General features: G+C 53.6%; 1 long non-coding RNA gene across 3 annotated transcripts in view; it reads right to left on the bottom strand.

Annotated features, from left to right (window-relative positions):
- LOC311193175 overlaps positions 1 to 25,210 on the bottom strand; it is a 156,421-nt gene that overhangs the window by 2,608 nt on the left and 128,603 nt on the right. Inside the window, exon 4 of one of the 3 annotated variants that reach the window (XR_014617375.1) lies at positions 4,243 to 4,290. The exons of 1 other annotated variant lie outside the window; for it this stretch is intronic. This is a non-coding gene — a long non-coding RNA (uncharacterized lncRNA). Of the gene's footprint in view, positions 1 to 4,242; positions 4,291 to 6,843; positions 6,865 to 25,210 lie in introns of those variants that run through there. One more of the 3 variants, XR_014617376.1, reaches the window with a different exon arrangement.

Below are 25,210 nucleotides of genomic sequence, written 5' to 3'. Positions count from 1 at the left end.
TTGTTGCAGCAGAAACCTGGAGCACAGTGCTTGCTATCAAACATGCAGTGCATTGCCAATCTCTTAGCTTAACTGCTCATGTATTTCCTCACACCTTCCCAGACTTTCTTCTGCAGCTGAGGTGGACTTTTTTAGCTGCAGCCCCAGTTCTTCCTTCCTAGCAGAAAATCCCCCTGTCGCAGAAAGCTGGGTTTGGGCTGGATGCAAAGAGTGGCTCCTGTTTGAGAGCCAGAAACTGTACACAATCAGTGCCTAAAAAATGCAGTTTCTGATTTCTCAATAGAGGAAAAACTTAAACTAGTGACTTCGTACTATCCTTCCTCCTGCTTGTACTACCTTCCTCCTGCTTGACCTCTAGGAAACTTCTGGCAAAGAGGAAAATGGGGAAATGAGACTGCTTGCCTGTAAGAAGAATCCACGCTCCTATCCTTAGCCATCAGTGCCTGAGAACCCCACACTGGGAGTTGCAGACACTCTGCTGTCCAGCCAAATGAGAACAGTATCAAGAAAGGACACCTGCTTGCTTGCTTTGTACCCCTGGGGTGGGAGGAGGCGTGTGACCCGTTGCTGAAGAAACTCTCCACAGAAGAGGAGCAACATTCACAGTCCTGAGAAGGCAGCTGCAGAGAGGGATGGTGGCAGGTCCCTGACAGGGACTTGTTGGTGATGATGGATGTGCCTTGATGGCCTGAAAGGACGTGGGGGAGGCGTTGTGGTGGTACTGTGGCTGTAGCATCATGCCAGCAAGCCTTCCCTCCCCTGAGCAGCACAGCTCGTGCTGCTGGAGGAGCCCTTCAGCAGCAGGACCTCAGTGGCTCCAAGGAGGAAATAATCTCTCAGAGCCAAGATACTTGTGGTGTTGCCTTTCTTTACTGGTGTGGTTACTGGTGTGGTCTGGTTGGCAGGAGGAGAATTCACTGGTATGCCTCACATTTACTGCAGAAGAGAACTGTGGCTGTAGTGTGGGGCAGGCTGGGAAGCCAGGCAGTGTCACACGTGCACCCTTGGTGTCCCTAAGGGGCTGTTGGCACAGCAGCAGACAGTGGACACTAGTGTTGGCCTTTCTCAGTGCACAGAGCCCTCACCTCATGCTGGGGTCAGGGTGCCTTGGCTGTTTCCGATACTCTGCGTCTCTTGAGGATTCCTGTGAAGTGTCCTGTGCACGTGTAGCTCCAGCTGGGTTTACGGAGCAGTGACGGGAACACCAGGTGGGTTCCTTTGGGGTCAAGCACAGGCTGCTGGCCATGGCTGGAACCCGCCCCCAGCCCTGAGTGTGATCATGGCCCAAGGCCCAGGTTACATGATTAATGCCTTTTTTTTTCCCCCCTCAATCACAAAAGGTGGAGGCACTGAGTTAGAACCAGACAGAAAACTTGTCTAAGAATACTTTTTTCACCAGGAAACCAGAAGCTCTGGAAGAATGGTCTCTGAAGAGAGCTTCCCCAGAAAGGTGGCAGGCATCAGTGACTGCCTTGCTGTGGTGTGCTGCTGGTTATCATTAATAACTATTGTTTCCATTTGAATTTCTGAAACCAGTTTCCCGTTGGTGGGTTTTGTTATGTCTTTGTTAAATTTAAAAGCTCCTATAATCAGATAGGGGTTTCTGTGCAGAGAGAGCTGCTTCTGAAACTCCACTTCGATAAGGGGAGAGAGGAGCTGGGGTTACTTTTGTCTCACAGGAAGGGCTGCTGGCCTTGCCATGGAGCAGCCTGTAACCTCATTAAACCCTTTGAGGGCTGTTAGGAGGCTGTGCAGTGTGGAGGCACTGCTCCTCTCTAAGCCCTGGCAGTGCTGTGAGTGGGGGTGAAAGTCTGTTCCTCTCTTCCTTCCTTCCACATGCACAGCTGGCCAGCTGGCATCCCAGGAAGGGGTTTGGCCCCAGGTGAGCCAGGGGCAGTCCTTAAGGCTGTCCTCCTGCCACAGGTAACTCCAGCCAAGCTTCCTCAAGGGCTCTCTGTTCAGTGCAGGCTGGACACTGGCTAAAGGTGCTGCAGCGAGCAGGTGACTGGCTCACACCTGGGAAGCAGGGCTTGGCAAAGCCAGTATAGGTGCTTGTCTGTGTGCTGCAGGAGATTGGCACGAAGCCCTTCTGTGAACTGTTGGCTTGATTTTCAGCTATTAATACTTTGTTATTAGACTCTATGAAATGCTGATGGTGGCAGATACTCTGTTGCTCTAGGGAAGAGCAAACATTTCAGACGTTTTTCCACTGAAACTTTCATTTCTCACTGAAATGCTATTTTCCCATCAGAAAGACCTCACAAGGCAGCTCAGCCAGCTTTAGTTGTTGCTGCTGCCTAGCTCTCTCCAAAATATTCACTAGAAGATTATTCCAAGTTGTCACATCTGTTTTTTATCTCTACAATAAATCAAGTTAATTAACAACTCCGTAATACCTTGCTTCTACTGGTTACCTCTGTTGTCCTCCTCTTCTCTGCTGTCTTCCTTAAAGACAGGCAGAGGGGGGAGCAGGGGTGGCTCTTGGTTTTGCTCCTACTCCCCTGTGCCAGAAGGTGGGTGCTCTGGAGGCGGTAGGCTTTCTCCTGTCTTGGATGATTCATTTGTATGAATTCCTCCTGCCCTGCAATGCATCTCAGCTGCATTCCTTGGCTTTCCCTGGAACCTGCATGAGCAGGAGCTGGGCTTCCACTGTGGGCACCTTGTCCGACAGGAGAGGAGGGAGGTGAGGTGCACAGCTGCCCTGGTGCCAGGGATCCAGTGGTGTTTGGCTCAGTGTCCCTTCTTGAGCTGCTACAGCCCCAGTGTGCAGCCCTGGGACCCATCCCAGGCTCAGCTGCTGCACTTCAGGGACATCCTGGTCTGGCAGTGATGAAAAGGTGGGGGGGTGAGGGAGAGGGAACCCCGGCTTATGCCCAGCGCTGTTAGCAGCGGGTCCCTGGGCCGGTCCTTGTCCCCAGCACGGTGGGGCCCATATCTGTGTGTCACTGTTCCCTGCACCCCCAGTATCTCTGTGGTCGGGGTACAGGGCCCTGCGTGGGGGTGCCTCTGCGCCCCTGAGCTGTTTGCACAGCCAAGGCGCGGCTGTGGTCCCTGCCCCGCGCTAGGAGGGTGAGGGGGGTGCTGTCGCTTGTCCCCACGCCCCCGTGCGGGGCGCAGCCGTGGGGCTCGGGGCTGCTGCTGCGCCGGCTGCGCTATCCCTCCACTTCAGCGTTCTCAGTTTCGCTCCTGCCGCTGCGAAAGCCGGCGGCGCTGACGCAGGGGAGCGGCGCTTGCGTTGTATCTCAGCGCAGGCATCCTGTTTCCAAAACACTCGGTGCAGCCCTTTACTCTTCAGCATCCCTGTTCCCAAGGGAAAAACATGGGGAGCTCGAGAGCTGGGGCAGGAGGGGGGTAGAACAGGAGAAGGAGACTATTGTCGTTGACCCCCTTTCTTATTATTTTTAAAGCAGCTGGTGTTGAAACAAGCCACTTTGGGAAGCAGACAGGAAGGAATGGGAGAACCTGGTTTCCAGACCCCACGAGCTTGTGGGGCCAGCCTTTGCTCAGCCACACGGGCGCTGGGTAAGCGTGTGATGTGGTTGGTGGCAGCTCCCGTGGTTCCCTGGCACAGAGAGCCCCCACCCCCACGCAAAGGATGGGGACAGGGCTGGGAATCCCATTGCCACTGCTGTGGCTTAGCACCTCCACCCAGCACATCTCTCCTCCCTTTTCCTGGCACATTCACGTAGAGCACAAGGTGCATGGCTTGATTGAGGGTTGGGGTTTTTTTCCCAGATGTGCTCCTTTGGACCAGCCTGCTTGGGGGTGCTGCAGGCACTGCTGGCCAGTGCCAGAAGGCCATGTCAGTGCCTGGCAGGGTAGCTGCACTCTCCAGCCTCCCATGCTCCCTGCTTGTGGCCTCCAGCTTCCCTTGCCCCATTCGGACAGTGATGGGGGATGATTTGCATTATTTGAGTCTTCAGGACACCCACGGCTGGAAAAATAACACAAGAGGCAAAGACAAACACCCAGCAGTGCTCACACACCCCCACCCACACCCCCCCCAAACCACCTGAGTGCAGCCCAGCCGCTGCTGGTGACGAAGGGCCATCGCTCTGAGGGTGCTGCACTTCACAGGCTGTTGCTCAGCTGGGCTGTTCCTGCTGCATGGTGGGTGTTACAGCTCCCCCCTGTTTCCCTGCCCGAGGCCTGGCTCTGCGTGTGAGCTGGGGATGTATGTGCACCGCAGGGAACAAGTCCTCATCCCGGGACATCGGGCCTGGCCTCCAGCTCGGTGCTCAAGGGAGGTGCTGGTTCTTCCACACAGAGGGTCCTGTGACACCTGAACTGCTGCGTCCACAGCCAAAAAACAAGAAAGAGAGCACATAAACGAAGGCTGAGGAGCATTGTCACTGCAGGGGAGCAACAGCCAGCCAGAGCTCTCACCTTCAGACACCAGTGGGTTTGGCTTGCTGCAGCTGCAGTGACTCCAAGGGACAAACCCTGGGTCTGGGGGCTGTTTGGGGCCCATCGAGCTCAGCCCTCCCACTGCAGGGAGGTGTCACCTCCACTTGGGCCTGCCTTGCCCTCGTGTGCTGCTGTCACCTGAGGAGCCCCGTGGCTGGTGGCTGCACATGTGGCTGCACCCATGTGCCACCAGGATGTGCTCCCTGCTTGCAGAAATAATAGGAAGGCATCAAGCTGAGGAAGGAAGCAGCAGCCTTCCCAGAGGCGCAGGTGCCTTCTGGGCGCGTGTGTCCCCCTGCCAAGCTGTAGCTGGCACCTGGGAAGGTGGTGCTGAGTCCCCTGGGTGTCACACTGCTGCTGGCTCGGCTGGACATGGCAGGGACAGGGAGGGAGTGGGTGCCAGCCTGGAGCCAAGCAGGCAGCCTGGGTGCTGGTGCTCAGCAGAGAGCAGCCTGGGTGTACCTGTCCCCCTGGGGTAAGCGAGAGCTCCGGGCACCATAACCTCATGAGTGACATCAAAGTGGCTGAGGTAAGTGCATGATGCAAATGAGCAATACCTCAGCGCTGCTGCTTAACCACAGCTGTGCTGCTGTGTGTGCTGTGGGAGTGAGCTGCTGGTTCCCCTTTCTGGAGCTTCTGTGAGCTCAGAGGCACCCATGGGCTATATGGGGCTTTGCCCCCCCCCCCAATCAGGGCAGGGGGTGCCAGGCCAGGCATGGCACTGACCCTGTGGTCCTGAGGCACCATTGCTAAAGGCCAGGAGAGGAGCATTCAGGGGCTCCCAGGAGTGCCTTTGCTGGCATTGCAGCAAGGTCACGCTGTGCCCTCCCGGCAGCCCCGACAGCTATTGCTTTTGCTCCTCGTAAATGGGACTATGGAAAAACCAAACCAAACCTGGAACCAACTGCCAAGTAGTGGATTGTCTGGGTGATGGAGGAGCAGCTTGATGACTGCTCACTCGCTGCCTGGCCTCACTTCTATTCCTGTAATTGTTTATTGTTCTGGTATTAAACCTGGAGGAAGCTCAAAGACCATTAGTCACGGCTTCTGCTTTCTGGGCTTTTGATAATTTATTCATTAATGTTTGTTGAAAATGGCAACTGTATGGGATTAAAAAAGAGAAGGTGGCTGAGCTGAAGTGGCTGGGATGGCCACCACAGTAAGATCAAAACTTCCAGTCCCTGGGGAAGCGTGTCCTCACCCTCATGCTCCCCAATCCGACGGGCTGATGTCGGTCCCATGGCTGGGCAGCGGGGACATGGGGTGCCCCATGCCTGTGAGCCCAGCGCCCTGGGGCATGAGCATGCCCTGGCCATGGGTTTGGGGTTCCTGTCAGCGAGAGGAGCTCTAGTTGCTTTAGAACAGAAACTGGAGAGGGTGAGAAGCACTAAGGGTTTATTTTAAAGAGCAGAGCATGGAGGCATGTCTGGGGCATGTCTGGGGCATGGCAGAAGCATGTCTGGGACATGGTGGAGGCATGTCTGCAGCATGTTTGAAGCACATTTGAGGTGCATCTGAGGCATGCCTGGAGCATGCTTGAGGCATGTCTGGGGCACGTTTGCTCCCTTGGGCCAAAGTAATGGTGCTGTGTACTGCGGGCTGCCACGGGACAGGTGCACGCTGCTCCCCGCTTTGTTCAACATCTGGAGACAGCCCCTGGGACAGCGTGGCCAGGAAGGGGCCAGGTGAGCTGGGGCAGTGCAGAAAAAGGCTGTGGCCACTCTCTGTGCCTCCTGGGGATCTCAGGGAGTGTGTGGGGAGAAGCAGGTGACCTCCTGGGCCGTTCCAAAAAGCCCCTGTTGCTGCACCTCCCAGTTGGCCGCTGGGGCGCAGGGCTGTCTCTAGAGCAGGGCCAACGCTGCCTTTGCTCATATCTGTGGTCCCAGGGGCTGCTGGCAGCCCGGCAGCACTTCACAGCTGCAGCAACACAAGGGAACATAGTTTCGGAATCACAACCAAACCCAGAGCCGCAGGGGCCAGGGAGGCTGTGGGAAGCCCAGCCCGAGCCGAGACACACCATGGCTGGCTGCAAAGGAGCACACACAGCAGCCACTTCACAGCAGCTCGGGAAATACTGGGCTGTGCTGGCTGAGCATGGCTGCCAGGAAGCAGCCGTCGGGATGCTGATGCCACGTTACAGCTCCACCCAGCCCCTGTGGCTGCTGGCACACAGCTCAGAGCTGGGGGCCAACACCCCTGATCTGTTGTGCCCGGCTCTCCGAGTGGGCACTGAGGGGCCACCGCCAGTTCCAAATGGCTGTGGTGCCCTGGGCCAGGTGAGGGACCAGCCCCTGGCGTGGTGCTGCAGGAGGCTCCGTGTCTCCAGGCACTGCTTTGGTTCATTCAGAAATCCCCTGGCATCTCAGCTATTCCGTGGTGGTTGTGTGGGGCCAGCGGAGGCTCAGGCTGGGGGGTGGGGAAGATCGGGGAGGGCTGGGGCTGCTGCCATGGCTCGCTCTGTCGGGGGAATTCCTTGGCAGTTTAGCCACATCTTTGTGCCATCCTTATCTGTGGTTTGCTTTTTTTTCTCACTTCAGAAGTGAGTTTTCTATTGAAAGCACATCATCTAGAGGCTAATTCCTTCCTGGGATGCCCAGGCAGGAGCCCATCACTCTCTGAGTACAAAGGCTGATGGATGACCTGGTACTCACTGGGGTAAGAGCTTGCCTGAGGCGGGACCTGGGGGTCTCCCTTGGCTCGAGGATGCTGCTTTTCCCCTCGCCCATTAAGTGTCCATCAAAAAAACCCCAGCGAGGACGTGGTGGAGTCTGGGGAAACGAGATCTCGATCTTTTACGCATCTTCCTGTATTGTTTTTGTGAGTGCTTTGGTTCACTCATCTGGGTGAGTCAGAAAACCACGGAGCAGAGGAGATCCAGCCCTGCAGCCTCCGGCCAGCCCAACCGAGACCACGGCCAGCCCCCGATGGGCGCCCACAACACCCCTGGGCCGCCACGCGCAGTGGAAAACACTCCTCCGAAACCTGATGCAGCCATGACACAAATACCAGCGTGCTAACGGGGGGATTCCTCCCGGCCTGCTCTCACAGCCCATCTCCAGAGCAGAAGGTTAAGTGCAGCCCACTCAGACCTCGCTCTGTGCGTGTGTGTGGGGGGAGCTGGCAGCGACAATAGGGGTGCCTTGGGGGAAATGGGCTGAAGCGGGGATGCTACGGGCAGTGGGAAGCTTCTCCGAGTGCCCTGCGCCCAGCCAGCAGTGCACACTGAGGTGGGCAGGGGGTGGGGGGGGTGGGGGGGTGGGGGGGGGTGGTGATGGTGAAGCCATCTCCAGCCTGTCCCCACCTCACAGCCTGAGATGGCTGCCAGCCCCAAGGCACATGCTGTGCGCCGCAGCTGACGGCGTTGAAGACAATTCCCTATTTTAAAACACAACCACGATATAATGGCTGGTTTTTCTTGATTCCCCAAGGCAGCTGCACAGAGAAGATGGACTTTAAAGCGGGGAGGATCTTGTCAAATGGGAAAAGAGAAGAAACCCATGCAAAAGCCTGATGAGAGGCCGTTTCCTCACAACAAACAGCGTGGTCACCGGCCCCTCGCTGCCGGTTAGGGCTCCGTACCCCACACAAGTTGTCAATACCCTGCTGGGAATATGATGCAGCTTCCAGGAACATGGGGAGTGTGTGGGAAGGGGTATGTAGCCTCGCACCATCTTCACTGGCCTGACCTCTGTGAACACAGTCCATAGCAGACCTTACCAGGCAGATGTGAGACAGAGCAGTTGCCATCCCACTGCCGCCTCTCCATGCACTCATTTCCTGTGGTTTATCCTCTCTTGGACAACTCACATGATACAAATGAGAGCATGTATCTCAGAGAAACTTTGAATCCAGTAACTCAAAGGACTTGGATGTTGCAGAAACCCACAGGAAACCTGAGAAATGCAAACTCATTTCTGATGGAGCTGGGGCCAGCCAGACACTGTGACATAACACCAAGCGACAGCATAGGTAAAACCCAGCGAGCAGTGAGCAGCTCTTCTCTTAGGGGGCTTCTGATTACCTGCTATAAGTGACCTGGCTCCCCAAACCGCAGCTCCCCATCCATCAGCTTCCCTGCTCCCAGTACCCTGAAGCCCAACTTAAGAAGCTGATTCCCTCCACCGGTCCCTTGCAGCAAATCACACTTCACTGGTGAGGCAGTCACCAGAAGGCACCTTGAGCTGACAGCAGGATCCCACTCCACAGCATCTTGTGCCGGGGCTGGTTTTGAGCCAGGGGAAGGATGCAGGTGGACAGGTAGCCCAGCACACTGTCCCACCCAGCCTGGGCTCCCCAGCCACAGGTGATGCTTTGCAGTGTTCAGCAGTGATTAAGCTGTCTTAAACTGATCATCTGCTGGATTAACTGGATTAACTGATGGCCAGCAGATTGCCGAGGGATTTTGCCAGCCCAGAAGGTGTTGGTTGAAAGAGGAGGTCTAAAAGAAGCATGGAAAGCTGCACCAGGAGGGGAAGCTGGCTGTAGTGGGCTCAGCACTGCCTCAGTGCCAGATGAGATGGACAGGTCACAGGGCTCACTTGCTCCAGTGGTTTCCCTTGCCACAGCTCGCCCTGTTTGGCTTTTGGGGCACTGCCAGGTTGTGGCTCCAAGGAAATTCCTCCCTGCTTCCTAGCAGCAAAACTGCCTGTGGAGGAAAATCTAGCTGCCAGGCAGAGCCAGAGGGACCAGCGTCCCCTGTAAAGGCAAAGGCTGCTCAAAAATATGATCTGCCCAGGCAGTTTGGGGCACATCAGCTACCCATGGTGCCAGAGAGCTGTGGCTTGGGTATCCTGGGTGCTCTGAGACCCTGTGGGGCTCCAAGCCCCTGTTTTTCCCATTGAGGATGGCACCCCGTGCATAAAGCTGTGTCCCTGCTCTATAGGCAGTGCTCCTCTCAAGGACCTGGGGTCCAGCACTGAGAAACCCTCTGCCCCAGGAGCCTGTCAGTGTCTGACGGCTGGGCTTTGGGGTTTTCATCTCCAAAGGGCACTAGGAGATTTACAGAAGTCTTGGTTGCTTTGACCCTGGGACAATCACACCTTTTGGCAGTGTGTTTTCACACCGTGTTTGATGTACCGTATCGTGAACAGCCCGCACAGGGCTCTGCATGGGGCAGACAAGTCCACAGCACCAACCACCTCTGCTCATCTTGAGGGACCCCCCCACGCAGAGACCCCCTCTGGTGTTTTTGCCTTAGGCTCAGGACACGAGGTGTAGGGGCTCACAGGTCCCTGCTGTGTGGCTCAGCCTGGGTTGATGATTTCAGGCAGCAGGTACGGGGAGCTCTGCACAGGAGCGTTCATCTAGCTGCCTACAACTGGCGCTACCCACGGGTGATGGGACGTGCAGCCATGTGCCTCCTGGGCAGCCCCGTACACCCCTGGCTCTGATTTCAGCAGGGAAGGAGGACCAGCCATCCCAATCTCAGTGGCTGGAGCCACCCATCCCCCCCCAACTCTGCTCTCTTAATCCAGGGGTCTCCGTGCCAGCGCTGGGGGATACCTCCGGCTGCCGGGGCAGGTTTTGCCTCTGAGTGTGGTTCTTGGCCAGGGGGCTGCGGGTCGTGGGGGGAGGGTCCCAGTGGGGTCCCAGCAGGCAGCAGCACAGACACAAGCTCCACCTGAAAATTTCCAGCTGACTCGAGCACTTTCGGTTTTTCCAGCCTATATTCTGCACAAGTCATAGCAGTATTGATGGTATCGCTGGGCAGAGAGACATGACTGCGCCCGCTCCCAGCACTACGCAGATGACTGCGCCGCCTTATCAGCTGAACTTCTCTGGGAGGGTTTTTTTTCTGTTTCTTTTCTATTTTTTTTTCTTTCTTCAGTCCCCAAATACCAGAAGCCTTTTTATTTTCCAGCAAAAAAAAAAAAAACTGATTTCTTTGCAGTTGAACTGCCACAAACCCACATCAAGCAAATGCTGGATCAAAAGGCAGCTCCTCAGCTGCTCCAGCTGGCCTGGTGAAACGCCATGGGGACAGTGGCTTCAAAAAGTCCCCCACTGCTTCGCTCCAGTGTCAGGGAGAGGGGGGCTCACCAAGCAGGGGTAGTGCGTCACAACCTTGAGACGAGTGTGGGTGCCACGTAAAGCCACGGGGGCTTTATTTTCCAGCACTACCCAGCATCTCTACCCAGATCTACACTGATTTTGTAGACAGTAATGGTGCAACTGATGAGTCATAACCGCGAATATTATTTATCCATTAGACAATTAGGGTGCTAAGCCTGCCAGGAGTAACACAACCACAGAGAATTAGCAGAGGAAGTAGAGAAAAAAAAAAAACCCCAATGAGTGGGAGGAACCTTGCCCAAAAGATGGGAAAGCAGGCATGAAACCTGGCAAAGCACGGCAGAGCGATGCGAGATTTGACAGTACTTCTCTTACGGGTACCTCCATGCTCTGCCATCAAAGCAGGATGGGCCACCAGCTTGGAGACAGTGTCTGCTGTCCCCTCTGCCCCAGCCCAGCCTGGCAAGCCAGTGGGTTTCGTCCCACCAGGGCTCATGCAGGCTTTGGTGCCCATGGGGAGCTGCCAAGGGGACGCTCAAGAGCGACCTCAAGCATCACATCCCTCCTGTCCCCACATCGGGACTGGAAAATGTCCCAAACTGATGAGAGCCCGTGGCATTAAGAGAAGAGAAGAGAAGAGAAAGCCCCGCTTGCACCACGGCTGCCTCCTTGCTCGCTGCTCCCTGCCTTCAGTTGACCTAGTTGAGTCACGGGGAACACGGCAAGCGAGAGACATCCTGCGCTGTGGTTGGCACCGACGCTGCCCCGGGGAGAAAAAGGTGCTTCTCCCAAGGGTCATTCCCTGCCTTTCGTAGTGGGAGGGGGAGCAGGGGCAGGAGGTGAGCACCCTGAGACAGGGCTGATGGCTCTGCTCCCCTGCTGCGGTCCAGAGGGAAAAGCTAACTTCTCTTCCCTGGCCTCAGCGAAGGACACTGCTGGTGGCTCTCCCCCGGCCGAGGCGTGGAAGAGATGGCACAAGCTGTAGGCACCGGTTGGGGAAGCAGCTGGGTTCTGGATAAGCCCCTCTGGGGACCTGGCTGGATGCTAAAGCCCTGTTCACACACATTAAGCATGTTCAGACATGCGTTACCTGCTTGCAAGGGCTCTTCTTGCTCGAGTTTCAAAGGAAATAAATCCACATGGCAAGTCATTGCTTGGCACGTCTTGTCTGATCGCTGCCCATCTGTGGGATGCAGCCCCAGGTGGGCAGGACGTGTGTTTGACCACCCTCCCCAGGCTGCTGAACCCAGGGCAGTGGGAGCTGAGCAGTGCTGCTCCTCTCTCCGTCCCAGGTGGGCTGTGGCACAGAAAAGCCTTTCCCAGGAAAAAATGGAGGTGTTTTTATTGTTGTTATTGGCATGAAAGGTTTTGCAGAATTGGGACAGAAAGACGGAGTGGGCCTTGTTTTAAAAGAAGTTCTTCCCTCCCCCTCCCCCCCTGCCTTGGTTTTGTGTGCAAAGCTTTTATTTTTGCAGGAAAGGGGATTACAGTGTAAGAGTCCTCCCCACATGGGAGAGATGGACTCAGGTTTGGCACATCTTGGGCTGGGAATGAGCACAAGGAGATAGACCTGCAGGAAGGGCTGCAGAGGTTGGGGCCAGGCTCAGCTCATCACACATCAGAGGGCCATCCCTAGGGTCAGCTGAGGCCTCTCCAGCTACAAAGGGAGTGGGGGTAGGACTGGGGCTCCCTCTGTCCTAGGGTTTGCTTGGAGCAGAGCTGGGCCACCGAGGCTTTACATTTTTGCCTCTCAAGGTGCTGAGGATGGTGTGGGTGAAGCCCAGCAGCCCAATGGTGTACCTGAGCTGGTGGATCTGGCCATTGCAGCTCCCTCTCCACCCAGGACAGACACCCTGAGAGAAGAAGAAATGCTGTAAAAACCCAAGGTAAGCTGGGCTTCTTCCTCAATCCCAAGCCTTGGAGGGAGATGAGCATGTTGGCAGGAAAAAGCAGACTTAGGGGAATAAACCTTCTTCCTCACTCAGCTCTGAGTTATCTGAGCTATCTTTATTGAAGATGCAACTGAGAAAACATCCCCCCAGCCTTTTAAGGTTCTAAACAACTAGCATACACTAAAAAAAAAAAAAGCAAAGAATCCCTAAACACTTGATGAGGAAAAGATGCTTTAACAAGAAAAAGATGTGACCAAATCCCTGAGCCCTAACACTATTTTTTGGAATGAAAACATTTGACAGATGTTAACGTCAGTGTGGGAGCCTTCCTGGAGGGCTGCTGCTAGCCCAAAGATAATGAAAAGCAGCAAATGCTTCAAGCATCTGTTTAACACGTGAGCTCGGGTAGCACAGGGGAGAGGACACTACTGGAGGAAGGAGGGGGGCAGGCATCATACACCCACCCCTGGGGTTCCTGCATCTGCCATGGTGAGGAACTGGGAAACTCTCCCCATCTGCCCAGCAAGCAGGTTTGTTACCCAAAGGCACGTGCGGCTTGGTGCAGGATGCTGGGAAGAGCCTCCTGAGATCTGCCAGGCTTTCTGTGGGATGTCTGGGGGAAGGGAGGGATCAAGGCGGTTTGGGGAGGAACCAGTGTGGGAACACAGGAGAAAAAGGGAACAAAAGGGACTGCTTGGGTATCTGTCTGTCTGTGCCCTGTGCCTGGTCACTGCCGTACGTCCCGTCTGCTTATTCAACTCTCTTCAGCTGCTCTCCCGGTGAGGGTCTCCGCTCAGGGTGTGGGGAGGCATGTGGGGGTCCGAGTGCCAGGGCTGGGGGCACTGTGTGTCAGGACAGCGGCAGCCAGAGACGCTGGGGTGCAGGTGGGTATGTCTGTGGGCGCAGTCCCAGCAAGGCAGGACAGCTGGAAACTGGGATAAAAGGCTCAGCAGGAAGCCCGGAGAGGCTGTTACGTGTGAGACCAGCAGCTGATGGGATCGGTGCTGTGTGCATGTATGTGTGTGTTTTTCTGCTGATGGGCTTTCATCCTAATTAGCCAGGGAGGGGAACAGGATGAGGCCACTGGTGCTGTTCACGTGAGGACATGACACTTTGATCTGCACTGCTGACCCTGTGTGTGTGTGCATGTGTGTACCTACCCATGCTGTGGGTGTCTGTCTGCGTGCACTGTGCACACACATGCACGCTCGGCCTCGCTACCAGCTGGCCCAGGGGGTCCGAGCAGCAGCAGAGCTCCCCTCTGCCCCAGGCTGCTGGATTTGGCAAATCCTAATGGAGACCAGTGTGACACCGGTACAAAACCCTGTCTGCCTGCATGGGAGAAGCGTCCCCTCCCAAACCCCCCAGGGCAGCCGGTGTGTGGGGGTATGGCCAAGGGAGCCCCAAAAGGGAAAGGCTAGGCAGGGCTGCCTGCATCCTGGGTAAGGACTAGTGACAGCAGCCAGCGAAGCCACACCGGAGCTCGGGTCAACTGCAAACATCAGTGGTGAGGGGCTGATTGCTCAGCCTCCTGCCTGCCCCAGTTTTGTAAGTCTGCACCCCTCACACCACCGCCCGCGCCCCTCGGGGCTGGCAGCGCGATGGCTGCGTGGGAAGCGCAGGGAGCCGGTCTCTGGAGGCTCTGGTTCTGACCGCAGCCTGGGTGCTGTCCCCCCGCTTTAAAGCCCGCCGGAGCAGGAGTGCTGCGGTGCGTAATACAGAGAAACCCTCCGGCCAGGGTTAGTCATTCCAGGCTCTCGGTGCTGCCTCGCAGCCCTCTGAACTGGCGCCGCGGAGGGGCTGGGGACACTCATCTGTGGAGCCCCTGCGCATACCGAAATACACCGCCCGGCAATGGCTGCGGGCGCCCCGTCCACAGCGCCCATGGCTGCTCCTGCCAGCGCACGTGGCCTCCTGCCCAGTATGACACACAGCCCCTGGCACACAGGGCTCGGCTGTGTGTTTGCTGCTGTAGGAGAATTACAGGGCAGCTGGGAAAGATTTTCTGCTTGTGGCATGAAGGCAGCGCAACTGGCACCAGGTGTTCCTGGAAGCCTCTGGAAGAAGGGCTGTCCGCTTGATTTATTTGGAGATGTGGGTCTTTCCTCACCCCACCAAAAGTCTAAAAGCCTATGGAAACCCTCTTGTGGAGAGAACTTTACTGTTGTTCGTTGAAGCTGCATCTAGACAATTTGGTATTTTGCAGATAAAAGGAATAAAGAATAAAAAGAGAAATCTGAGAACTGGGTGTTTCTGCCTGACACACTAAAGCATCACATCCCAGCAATGTCCCTCCTGCGGGGTCCGAAGAAGTAATCGCTAATGCTGCGGGGGAAATCTCTATCAGGACTCATGCATGACCAAGGGTGAGCATCAAGAATGTTCCCAAAGGTTTCAGATAGAACTTGCTAATAGAGAAACTGTTAAGCTGGATGCAGGTGCTATTTTTGGTGCTTTCTGCAGTGAGTAAAGATGATTTGGTTGTTAAAGAAGTGGTCAGGACTTAAGGAGTAGTGACCACGATCTGATTATAGTCAGTATGAGCACACAGAGGGCAGCCCCAGCCAGTAATACAGCCACTAGATGTTTCAGAAGGGCTAACAGAAATTAGGGGAAATTATGAGCAAATCTGGCCAGGTGGAAAAAGCAATAACTAAATGACTATGAATGGCAAGATAAAGAGCACTTGAAATGTTGGAGGAAACTATTTCACCAAAAGTTTAACCTGACAGCTGTTAAAAGTAAGAGAACAACATTCAGAAAGCAAGGAAAGGAAAGGGTACTTGTTGCTGGTGAAAGCAATGTTATGAAGCATTGAGCTTTTGTTGACACCAGATCTTGATTGAGCCTCTGGAGTTAAATATTTGCTGATGAAGGTGATGGTGAGAAGCAGGTGATGTGGCTTTACATGCATCTTGATTGGAAAAGGATGAGCTGCTTGTCCCAATCCAACACCCACAAAGGGATGAAGTGACTCACTGAGTAGGAAATGGTGCTGCATGTAGGTCTTTCTCATGGGGCTTGGCTGGGACAGCAATGATGTCTAACACTTCCCTGCCTCTCTAATGCAACAGATATCAGTAAATGTGCTGCTGGTTAGAAAACACACAACGCCCCAAGATAGAGGGGCATGAGGAAAAGGCTGAGGTTAGCAGATAGAGCTGTTGTAGCCTCCAGCCTGTCCCTGTTCTAGAAAGGTCACCCCGGCTCTTAACTCCCCCTGCCATCCTTACTGCTGTCTCTGCCTGCCTGCTGCCCATCTGCTTCTGCCCTACTCCGGTGCTTTAAGCAGGGGAATGAGGTAGTGCCTCTGCCTGCAAATCTCCCCCCAGACCCTGCTCACATGTTTAGAAGCAGTGAACAGGTCAGAGACCCACAGAAGAATCCCAAGCTGCAATAAAGCCTCATTTGGGGTGGGGTGACTTTGGGATCACCTTTGCTGGCCAAAAAGCTCTCATGGGGTTGATAAGGGGAAGCAGATGGGTCAATGATGACGGTGCCAAATAGGCAAGAGAAACCACTTCCCTAACTTAGAGCTGTGTTTGGATCATCGCCAGCTTCACATCCCTCCTGGAGCTGCTAATGCTGCGGGAATGACTGGGAATGGAGCTGGCTGAGCCGTGGAGCGCTGCGAGACCGGCGGCACTTCCAAATGTCAGCATTTGAATTATTTCTGTCCTGGTGGTTTTTTCTTTCCATAGACTGTTATTATCAGAACAATAGCAAAAGACGTATTTGATCTTCTCTCCTGATATGGGGTGATGGCATGTTACGGTGGGATTTCTGACTGAAGCAGCTACTAAGGAAAAGGAAGGGAGACTGGTGTGACTAAGTTCACCTTGACCTTTTAAATGTGCCACAGTGAATGCTTGGCCCCTGCCCACTCATCTCATACCAAGATAAACGAAGTCCACTCTGAGGATCAGAAGAGCGCAGTCCCCAGGGGCGCACTGGAAAGAGATAACAGTCAGGGCAAAGATCACCCCCAGCAGCAGAAAATCTCCCATCACATCACAGAGGGGCTGGCAGCTGACCTTTGGAAACCTCGCCGCTCTGGTGTGAAGTGGGGTGGCTGCCAGCTGGGCGAATGCCAGCTTCGCCTTGCTCTGAGGTGTGTCCTGCTGCCCGTCCAGGCCGTGTGGTGCTGAGCACCGCGATGCTGATGTTAAAACCTGCCCTTAGACACCCAGCCCTGCCCCAGTCACTGTACCCGCTTACGGATGCCACCCAGCCTCTGTCCCCGGCCACCAGGCACGCCACAGCCGTGAGAAAGCACTGAGAAATGCTGCCTATGCTGTCATGTCCTATTCCTGCCTGGCATTGCTGCAGTCAGCATGGACGAAGCTCAGCATCGGTTCTTCTTGTGGAAAAAGCCTTCTCTTGGCCAGGGAAAATGACGCCTGCACAGCAGTGAGGAACCAGCTGCTGGGAGTGTACCCCAAGAGACCCATCCACCACTTATCCCAAGTGCTCCCATAAAGCCGCTCCCTTAGAAAAGTCCCCATGCAGCACTCTGGGCTGAGGGATTTACCTTGGTGGGGATGCTCCTCTTCCATGGGATCTTCCCACAAAATCCTGGCTCCATATAAACGTCAATATTTTTGTGATTTCATCACATTTTCGCTATGTCCTCTATTTTACACTGCCAAAAGTAGCCTAACACGGACTCATTCCTACTGGCTCAGTGCCTCCGCTGGCAGAAATACTCACCACATGACCCTGTTTTTGGCTGGAATAAATTTTCTTCCTAGCAGCTGTTCCGGTGCTGTGCTTTGGATTTAAGAGGAGAGCAGTGCTGTTAACACACTAATGTTTGTAGCTGTTGCCCAGCAGTCAAGGACTTTCCAGCTTCTCATCCTGCCCTGTCAACAAAAAAAAAGTGAGGGACGCCCAAGAAGTTGGCAGGGGACATGGCCAGGACAGCTGACTCAGACTGGCCAGAGGGATATTCCCTACCATAGGCTGTCATGCTCAGTATGGACCTGGAAGGGGTGGGCTGGGCAGTGGGACAGCTCAGCATCTGAGCATCAGCTTTGGGTGGTGAGAAAGTGCGCTGTTCGTAACTTACTTTATATATTCTATTATTATCATCATCACTTTCCTTTTCTGTCCCATTAAAACGTCTTTATCTCACGCCATGAGTCTTATCTCTTCCGATTCTCTTCCCCATCCCACTGCTGAGGAGAAGCGAGCAAATGGCCACGTGGTTGTTTTAGCTGCCTGTGGGGTTAAAACCACGGCACAAAACCACGTCAGCCAAAGGAGTGGGCACAAGGAAGGAGCAAGGAAAAACAACACCACATGGAAGTGAAATCAAAGCTGGGAGATAGTTCAAGTCATTCAGAGATGCTGGAGCAGGAATCCAAAACTTTTTAGGCAAAATTCCTTGCCTTTGATAAGTAATTCTGGCTTAGCTACAAACCACGTTATTTCTGGAGCGGACAGAAGCAGTGAGTGGCAATAGCTGGGGGGCACGACGAGCAGCAGGGCCTGGGTGGAAAAAGTCTCGCCTCTCTAACACTTTGCTTTTTCCCCCTTCCTATACAACTGAAGGATTCCTTTGCTACTTCCCACTATTTATGAAATCAAACCACGCAACCCATTGTTCCTGAGGCAAAGGCAGCCTTGGTGGAAACCAAGCAACTACATACAAGGAGACAGCCCAGCACCGGGTGTAAATTATATCACTTGACCATAGCAATGGGAGCAGCAGCTCTGCTCCCCATGCCTAGTAATTTATTCCAGGGGGAGGGCAAACCCTTAAATTCTTGGCAAAGTCCACCAGCAAGAGACGAGAGGCCAGATCTCACCTGCAAGCACGTCCCCATCCCTGCCTGAGGAACCGAGAGGATCCCCAAGGCAGAGGGCACATTGCAGAAGGGCAGATTCTAGGAGGACAAGATATGTCCTTCCATTTTGACCACAAACCATCAATAATCACGCAACCAGCTCTGCTTCTGCTGAGCGGGGGTTCCACACGGACCGTGCTTCATTAATATTATGAAGAAGAGAGTGAAAACTGTTAGTGAAGGCACAGTGATTGCCCACAGCTACTCCCTTCCCTTGCAAGCTCTGTTCTTGGAAACCCAGGCCAGCCTTGCTACTCATTTCTTTTTTCCTTCTAGATGTTTATAAACAGTTCAATTGGCTGTTCCACTCTTTTTCTGAGAAGTAAAGTTAAACTCTCCTATATAATTTTCCAATTCCTCCTTTTGGGGTGGTGAGAGTACTTTCTCAGGAAATGGGAACTAAATCAGATGCCATCAAGAGCTGAAAGGCCTCCAGCAAGGGTTCCTGGCCTGCGACTCCCACACACAGGGTGCTTGGTCTGTGCTGAGGATGCTCTTTGCCCCATCCGGCCGGTGGGAGCATGGCAGCCTCGCAGCACGGGAGCGCTGGCAGGCTGGGGCTCCAAGCTACGTCTGACCTGGTATGGTGATGTCACTGTTAAGGATTTAGCCTTAACCACAGCCAGTGCGCTTTCACCAAGGTTTTAAAACGGGTAGCTCTCCAGCCTGGGAACGCCTAGAGACGACAGCTTTATGTTCAGAGGTACTGGATTTTTGTCAGAAAAACCCCTCAGCAAGTCATGCTGCCAACTAACCCAGGTTTCCTTCAGCACACACTGGAATAACAACTGCTGCGTGCGCCACAGAGAGGCATTTCCTTGGAAAACTGTGGTGACGACTGAGTAACCAGTGCCCGCTGCACAGCACCGACGGGCTGATGGAGCCCCAGAGCCAGCTCAGCCTGCCCCACTTGCTCCGGCACTAGAATGGCCCGAGGACTGGAAAGGTGTGAGGAAAACCCCAAGAAGCTCCTACAGCTTTAGTGTATCTGTGGAAGCAGGGCCCAAAATAAATCGGATCAACGCAGGAAACGCCGGTAGGTGCTGGGTGTGTGCAGCCAGCCTGCGCTGCGCCGGGCTGCCCGAGGCCAGGAAGGCTTCCTCTCGGAGAGAGAGCAGGGGAATCTGACAGCACATGTCTGAAGCCACTGAATTTGCATGCACTTGGGTTTTCATATGCAAGGCAGGAGGACAAGCCGAAGGCGATTAAAACCGCGAAAGATAGTCTATGTATAGGTGTTTATAATGCATCTGAATGAGCTGTCCTCTTTCCTGTTTCGGACATAGATGCTAGATACATTACTTGAAACGTAGCTTTCGAGCCTCAGTGCTGCCAGTGTTGTTAACCCAGGCTGAGCGACACTTGCACTGGGGGGGTACAGAAATGACGAGGCAATTTCAGAAGGCACAACCTCCACCCACTTTTTTTTCTTTTTTTTTTTTCTTTAGGGTTTTAGAAACAAAACCAGCGCAGGATCCAATTTGGGGAGGGTGAAGGCTCATGTCTGGTTCAAAGGCATCTATTGAAAATGTGAGAATCATGGCATCACATGAGTTTGGAAGAACTTAGTTCAGCATCCTGGCTTCTTTTTTTCTTTTTTTCTCTTTCCAGAAACTAAGCAGCCAAAAGCAAAACTGAGTTTGCTTTCCTAGAGGGAGAAGGCAGGGCGTTAACAGCCCAGGCTGCCTGGACGCAGCAGAGCTGCTGATACGTGGCAATGCCTGCTCTTCCAGGAAGATGATCGTGCGTGCTTGGTCTGTGATTCCCCACTGAAACACCGACAGGGTTGTTGTTAGGCTGTGTGAGACCCGCGGCTGGCTGCCTCTGCAGTTGCTTGCTTGGCAGGTATGGAGCAGCCCTGGCCCCACACCTGCCAGCTTCAGCCACGGGACTGCAAGCTGTGGGGTTTGGGAACGCTGTCCTGCAAGACACCCCCACGGCCAGGACCTCTGGGAATGAGGAGGTATTTTCTCAGGTGTTGTGCAGCCCAGACAGCTCCCCCACAAGCCCACTTTGCCTTTCCTACGGGACCAGGACAGCTGGATGCCGGCTTCCCAGCCACCACTACCAGAGACCCCTGCCCACAGGGGAAGGACCCAGAGCTGGATTTGTTCCCCAACAGGAAGCTGTTCTGAAGCCACACTGAAGATTTGCTCATCTCCAGAGTCTCCGTGGGCTCCTCCATTACCACCAAGCCACTTACAGATGGACGCAGAGGCTGCAAACAGGACAAATATTTTGCTGGGGACCTCTTAAGCGAGCACCTAGACACAGCAGGACATTGCAGCTCCAGAGGAGCAGTCAATCTCCTTCTCCGCATCCCCCCCAGCCTCAACAGGCTTCCACAGCATCCTGAGGTATCCCTTCACCCTTCTGCACAGTTTGCCCTAGGCTGAGCCTGGTGTCAGGGGCAATGCTGAGCTGGGTGGGGGGCTGCCAGGGCTCCAGGTGCTTGCTGTGTGACCACTAGATGATAAGGTCCAGCCTCCAAACCTGGACTCTGAACCCAGGGGAATGGCTCAGAGCCGGCAAAAACGCTCTTCCACACAGCTCCAGTCCCAGCTCTGAATGAGGAAGGAGGGTAGGGGTTGTTCCTGGGGCCTCTCAAAGGGTTGGGGTTCAGCTGGGGGCTCTGGCATCACCCGGCAAGAGGCCCCCAGTGAAAGCAGGGTGAGAATTTCCATGCACTCTAGAGCCAATGGAAAATGTGAAAGCTGAACTTTCTTCAGTGAGTCTCTCTTGCCAGGCTTGCTCTCGAGACAAACAGCAGAGCGTATTCCTGACTCAATCCACCAGCTACCAGCAACTCAAGGTTATTTTTCAAGAACCAGGGTAGTGAGCGTGGGGTGTCCTCACAGCAGGTTGCTTACCCAGCTGCTGTACTCGCCCCCCTCCCCCCACCCCCCCCATTTGTTTTATGTTTATAGGAAATATCCTTGCCTAGGTGGAAAAACACACGAAAGAACACGACTCTTGCTTCCTCTGCATGCAGAGTGTATGTTTGTCAGGACATGTGCCTTGTGACAGGTTGAGAGAGCGCATTTTTGGGGAAGGGAAACTTTCTGACAACTCATCCCTGACAGACTGACAGACAGATAGGCAATAACACTCCCAACGGGCACGATCCTCGTTGGGAGGAGGCAGCGCCTGACTTCAGTCATGATGTGCTAATTTACAACAGAGAAATTCTGGCTAAACGAGCGGTGCCGGACTGCCCCCAAAAAAGGATGCAAAGGCTGACACCCGAAATAAGCACAGGAGATGGTCCTCGACACAGATGACCCATGTTTAGCAGCTCTGTGTGTCACAAGCAAATCACAGAATCATGTCACAAGGAGACCAAGTGCTGGTGTCCCAAGAAACAGGCAATGCTCTTCCAGCAGAGAAGCCTGGATGGCCTGGGGGTACCCCTGCAAGAGCACTCCCTGGACTGCAGGCTTCCGCAAGGGAAATGCTGACAAGAGATATTCCCTGAGCAGTTCCCCATTTTCCGCCCTCATCGGGCTTCACGCAGCATCCCACGGCGTTAAAGCCAGAAGACAGAGAAACCGGAAGAAATGGAAAGCGCCTGTTTTCCCCCTCTAATTCTTTATGCTGGGCACCTGTTCCACCTCCCTTCTTTCCAATTCATCGCTTCTGTATCGAAATGAGACTTCAGCAGCTCCACGCATGGTGATCCAGGGAGGGGAGAGCCAGCCCTGTAAACCCCCCACCTGGGGCTGAACAGAAAGACAAGTGCTTCTACTGACAAAAGACTGAGAGACAACAAGGACAGTCCACCCAACTCTTAGCTATTGTTGGAAACATCACATATCAAGGCATCCACAGCTGAAGCTATGAAAGACATAAACATATCTACTTTCCCTTACTCAAAACTGAACCGGGATGCAATAAATCAGCCCCCACATTCACACACACACACATTAAAAAAAAAAAAAAAAAAAAGAAAGAAAAGAAAGAAAGAAAGAAAGGAAGGAAGGGGAAATTCAGATTAGTCACAAAGAAGTTCCCCCGCCTGCTTCTCTGTGTGCATAAAGCAGTCTCCTGAAGGCACTGTCTTCACTTCATCTTTGCTCCTGGGACAGGAGCACCTAGCCTGTCTGCTCCCTGCCCTTCCAGGCTCCTGCTGTGCTCCTGGCCCCTGGCCCAGCAGCTGCTCACAGCACAGCTGAGATGGAAGGACAGGTGGCTGTAGAGCAGAAAAATCAAGACCAGATGGATTGTGAAAAGGAACCTGCAGAGGATGAGTGGAAGAGCTGGCAAAGAGGACAAGTTAGGAACACGCTGCACCTCGTGTCTGCAACCGCTCAGTGGATATTACTGCTTGCCTGCTTGATTTACCTTGGTATAGATGCTCTGCAATCCTCAACGGTAAGAGTTTATGTTCAACCCATTGTTTGGTGGCCTGTAAAGTTCTTGTGGGCTTTGTTTTTATTTTTCTAAGAAAAGAAAAAAGCAGTTTAGGTTTACCCCTATTCAAACGGCAAGTTTTTTTATCCTTTCCTTAACAATTGTCATTATTATAATTATTAATAATAATATTCATTTTCCTTTACATTGTCTGTCCTCAAAACAACATCTGGTATTACCCAGTGCAGGGGGCTGGAAGGGGGATTGCTGCAAGAATAGTCTTTGCACTGGCCCCAGGGGGAGAGAGGTCTGCCTCCTTCCTGCTCTCTCCCCTTCCTCCAGTGACTCGTGTGTACTTCCAGTTAATTAAACGGGATCATCTGGGTGGCTGCTTGGGGAAGAACCAGATATGAAGCTGCTCATAAAACATCTCCTGAACTTCCAAAATGTACCGTATTTGCAGGCAGGTATATGGGAAAGCAAGAGAGATTGTGACAGCTCTAGTAAGGCACTGGAACCGTTTTGGCACTCCCAGTCTGCACGACACTGGGCTTTAGGAGTGGTCACCTGTATCTGCAGAGGACAACCTGTTTGTGTGTGTGTGTACGTGAGAGAAAGAGTGATGTGGCCAGGGAGAGCTTTGTTTACATGTAATGGCACTGCAAACGACAGAAACAAGATGCTCTGGCGTCACAATACTTAGCACAACTTGTAGCAAATGCATTTGCCTCTTTCACCTGTGTGCAGCAGGCTGGTGGGCTGTCAACAAGCTTTCACTGCTATTTCAGTGCCGCTTGTGCACTAGCTACTTCTCCTCCCACATCTTCTCCAGTACCACTTTAAAGCTTGTTATGCTTCATCTTAGCAGAGTTCATTTTTTCCTCCCACTTAGACTTGGCAGAGAAGGGAGCCAGGCATGTAACCATGCAAGCGAGGGATGGCCTCGTGCTTGGGGTCCTCTGCACGATTTTCACTGACCTGAGTCTCGCAGTGGGTATTAAACTCCAGAAGGATGACCCTGATAACACTGAAAGATCACACTCTTCATTCAGTTGAGCCCTCTTCTCCTCCCACTACTTTGGGAAAGATAAATCACACTTGAAGCCAACAGAGAAGGGCAAGGTATCGCCCTGCTCAAGATGCAGAAAACCTCTCCTGGGTCACACTCTAGAGTGACTCCTCAATATCTCTCTGTATCTCTCTCTCCTGTAAAAATCTTAACTCAGATCCTCCTCCTCGGGAGGAAGATGGCAGGACAGCCAGGGGTAGAGCTGAGGAATCAAAACACTGCTGCCTGTAAGCCACACAAACCTGAGAGAGCAGCAGCTGAGGAGGGGACATGGTACATGCCTGGAGTTTCCCTTCCTCAACAGAAACAACAGAAATGGGGCGCTCAAGGAGCAGCCACTGCAGCAGATGAAAAGTCCAGGCACTGGGAGTCACCAGAGAACCTTCTCGGTTTTAATCCCTTGCTAAATGAAGCTCAGAACAGGTTTCCATTATTTTAAGCAGATAACCACCATGGTGTCCCATTTTCACTGCACCATGCTGCGCAGGAGCAGTCTCATGGGCTGTATGCAGGGGGATTTCATCACACTGGAATTACAGGACTCGATAGGACAACCATGAACCGACCCTATAAATGTCTACAGAAGAGGCAGCAGGACTAATCTGACTTGGCTTTCAGGGCAGTTTAGGGAGAACTTTATGGAAGTAGGGACAGAGCAGCATCAGAGTGGCGAGTTGGGAGCACTGGTCTGTGGGAGCATCCAAGAGGCTGTCCTTCTTCTTGGGAAGAGTCTCCTTTTCCTCTCTAGGGTTGGGAAGTGCCACACACAGCACAAATAACACCATGGCACAAGCTCAGCAAAGTCAGCATCCGCAGCCCAGACCATGTGTAACAAAAAGGGAAAGCGATCTGGTTTCTGCCGCGGCGCTGCCTGGAGAGCAAGCCTAAGCTGTGATTTCCAAATGAGCAAGTTCAAAGAAAAAGAAAAAAAAAGAAAAAAAAAGGAAAAGGGGAAAAAAAAAAAGGCAGCCATAGCCAGCTTTTGCCTCTGCAAGGCTTGTGAGTTCCCATCTCCGCTGGAATTACCTCCTCTTGCCAGCCAGCTGGGATCAGGCCATGGGCAGGCTGCTCACAGGTCCGGTCGAGGAGGGGGTGCACACATACACCTCCCCTTCCCTGATGGCAAGTGCATGGGCAGTAAAAGCCCTGCGTGGCTGCTGGGAATTCAAAGGCTTCTGATCATCTGTAACAGGACGGATTTGCCTGAACAGAGCAGGAAAAAGCGCAGGAGGAGTAACTGTGCAGAGGTTTAATGTAGGTACGGAAGATACGGCCATAATCCTAGTACCTCCTGGTGTGGAGAATCATACAATCTCCTGAGTTGGAAGGGACCCATAAGGATCATTAAATCTAACCCCCGACTCCACCCAGGGCCAGCCATGTCAGAGCATGGGACTGAGTGCATCATCCAGATGCTTCTTGATCTCAGTCCAGCTCAGTGCTGTGACCGTTTCCCTGGGGAGCCTGTTCCAGTACCCAACCACCTTCTCAGTAAAGAGCCTCTTCCTAACATCCAACCTAAACCTCTCCTGTCACAGCTTCATGCTGTTCCCTCAGGTTCTACCTCTGGTTGCCAAAGAGAGGAGATTGGCACCTACCCCTTCACCCCCCCCCTTGTCAGGAAGCCACAG

The sequence above is a fragment of the Gallinula chloropus genome (assembly GCF_964237585.1).
Source record: "Gallinula chloropus genome assembly, chromosome: 6".
Lineage (NCBI taxonomy): Eukaryota > Metazoa > Chordata > Aves > Gruiformes > Rallidae > Gallinula > Gallinula chloropus.
Note: the sequence above shows the minus strand (reverse complement) of the source record. Positions and strands in the feature narration are given on the sequence as shown.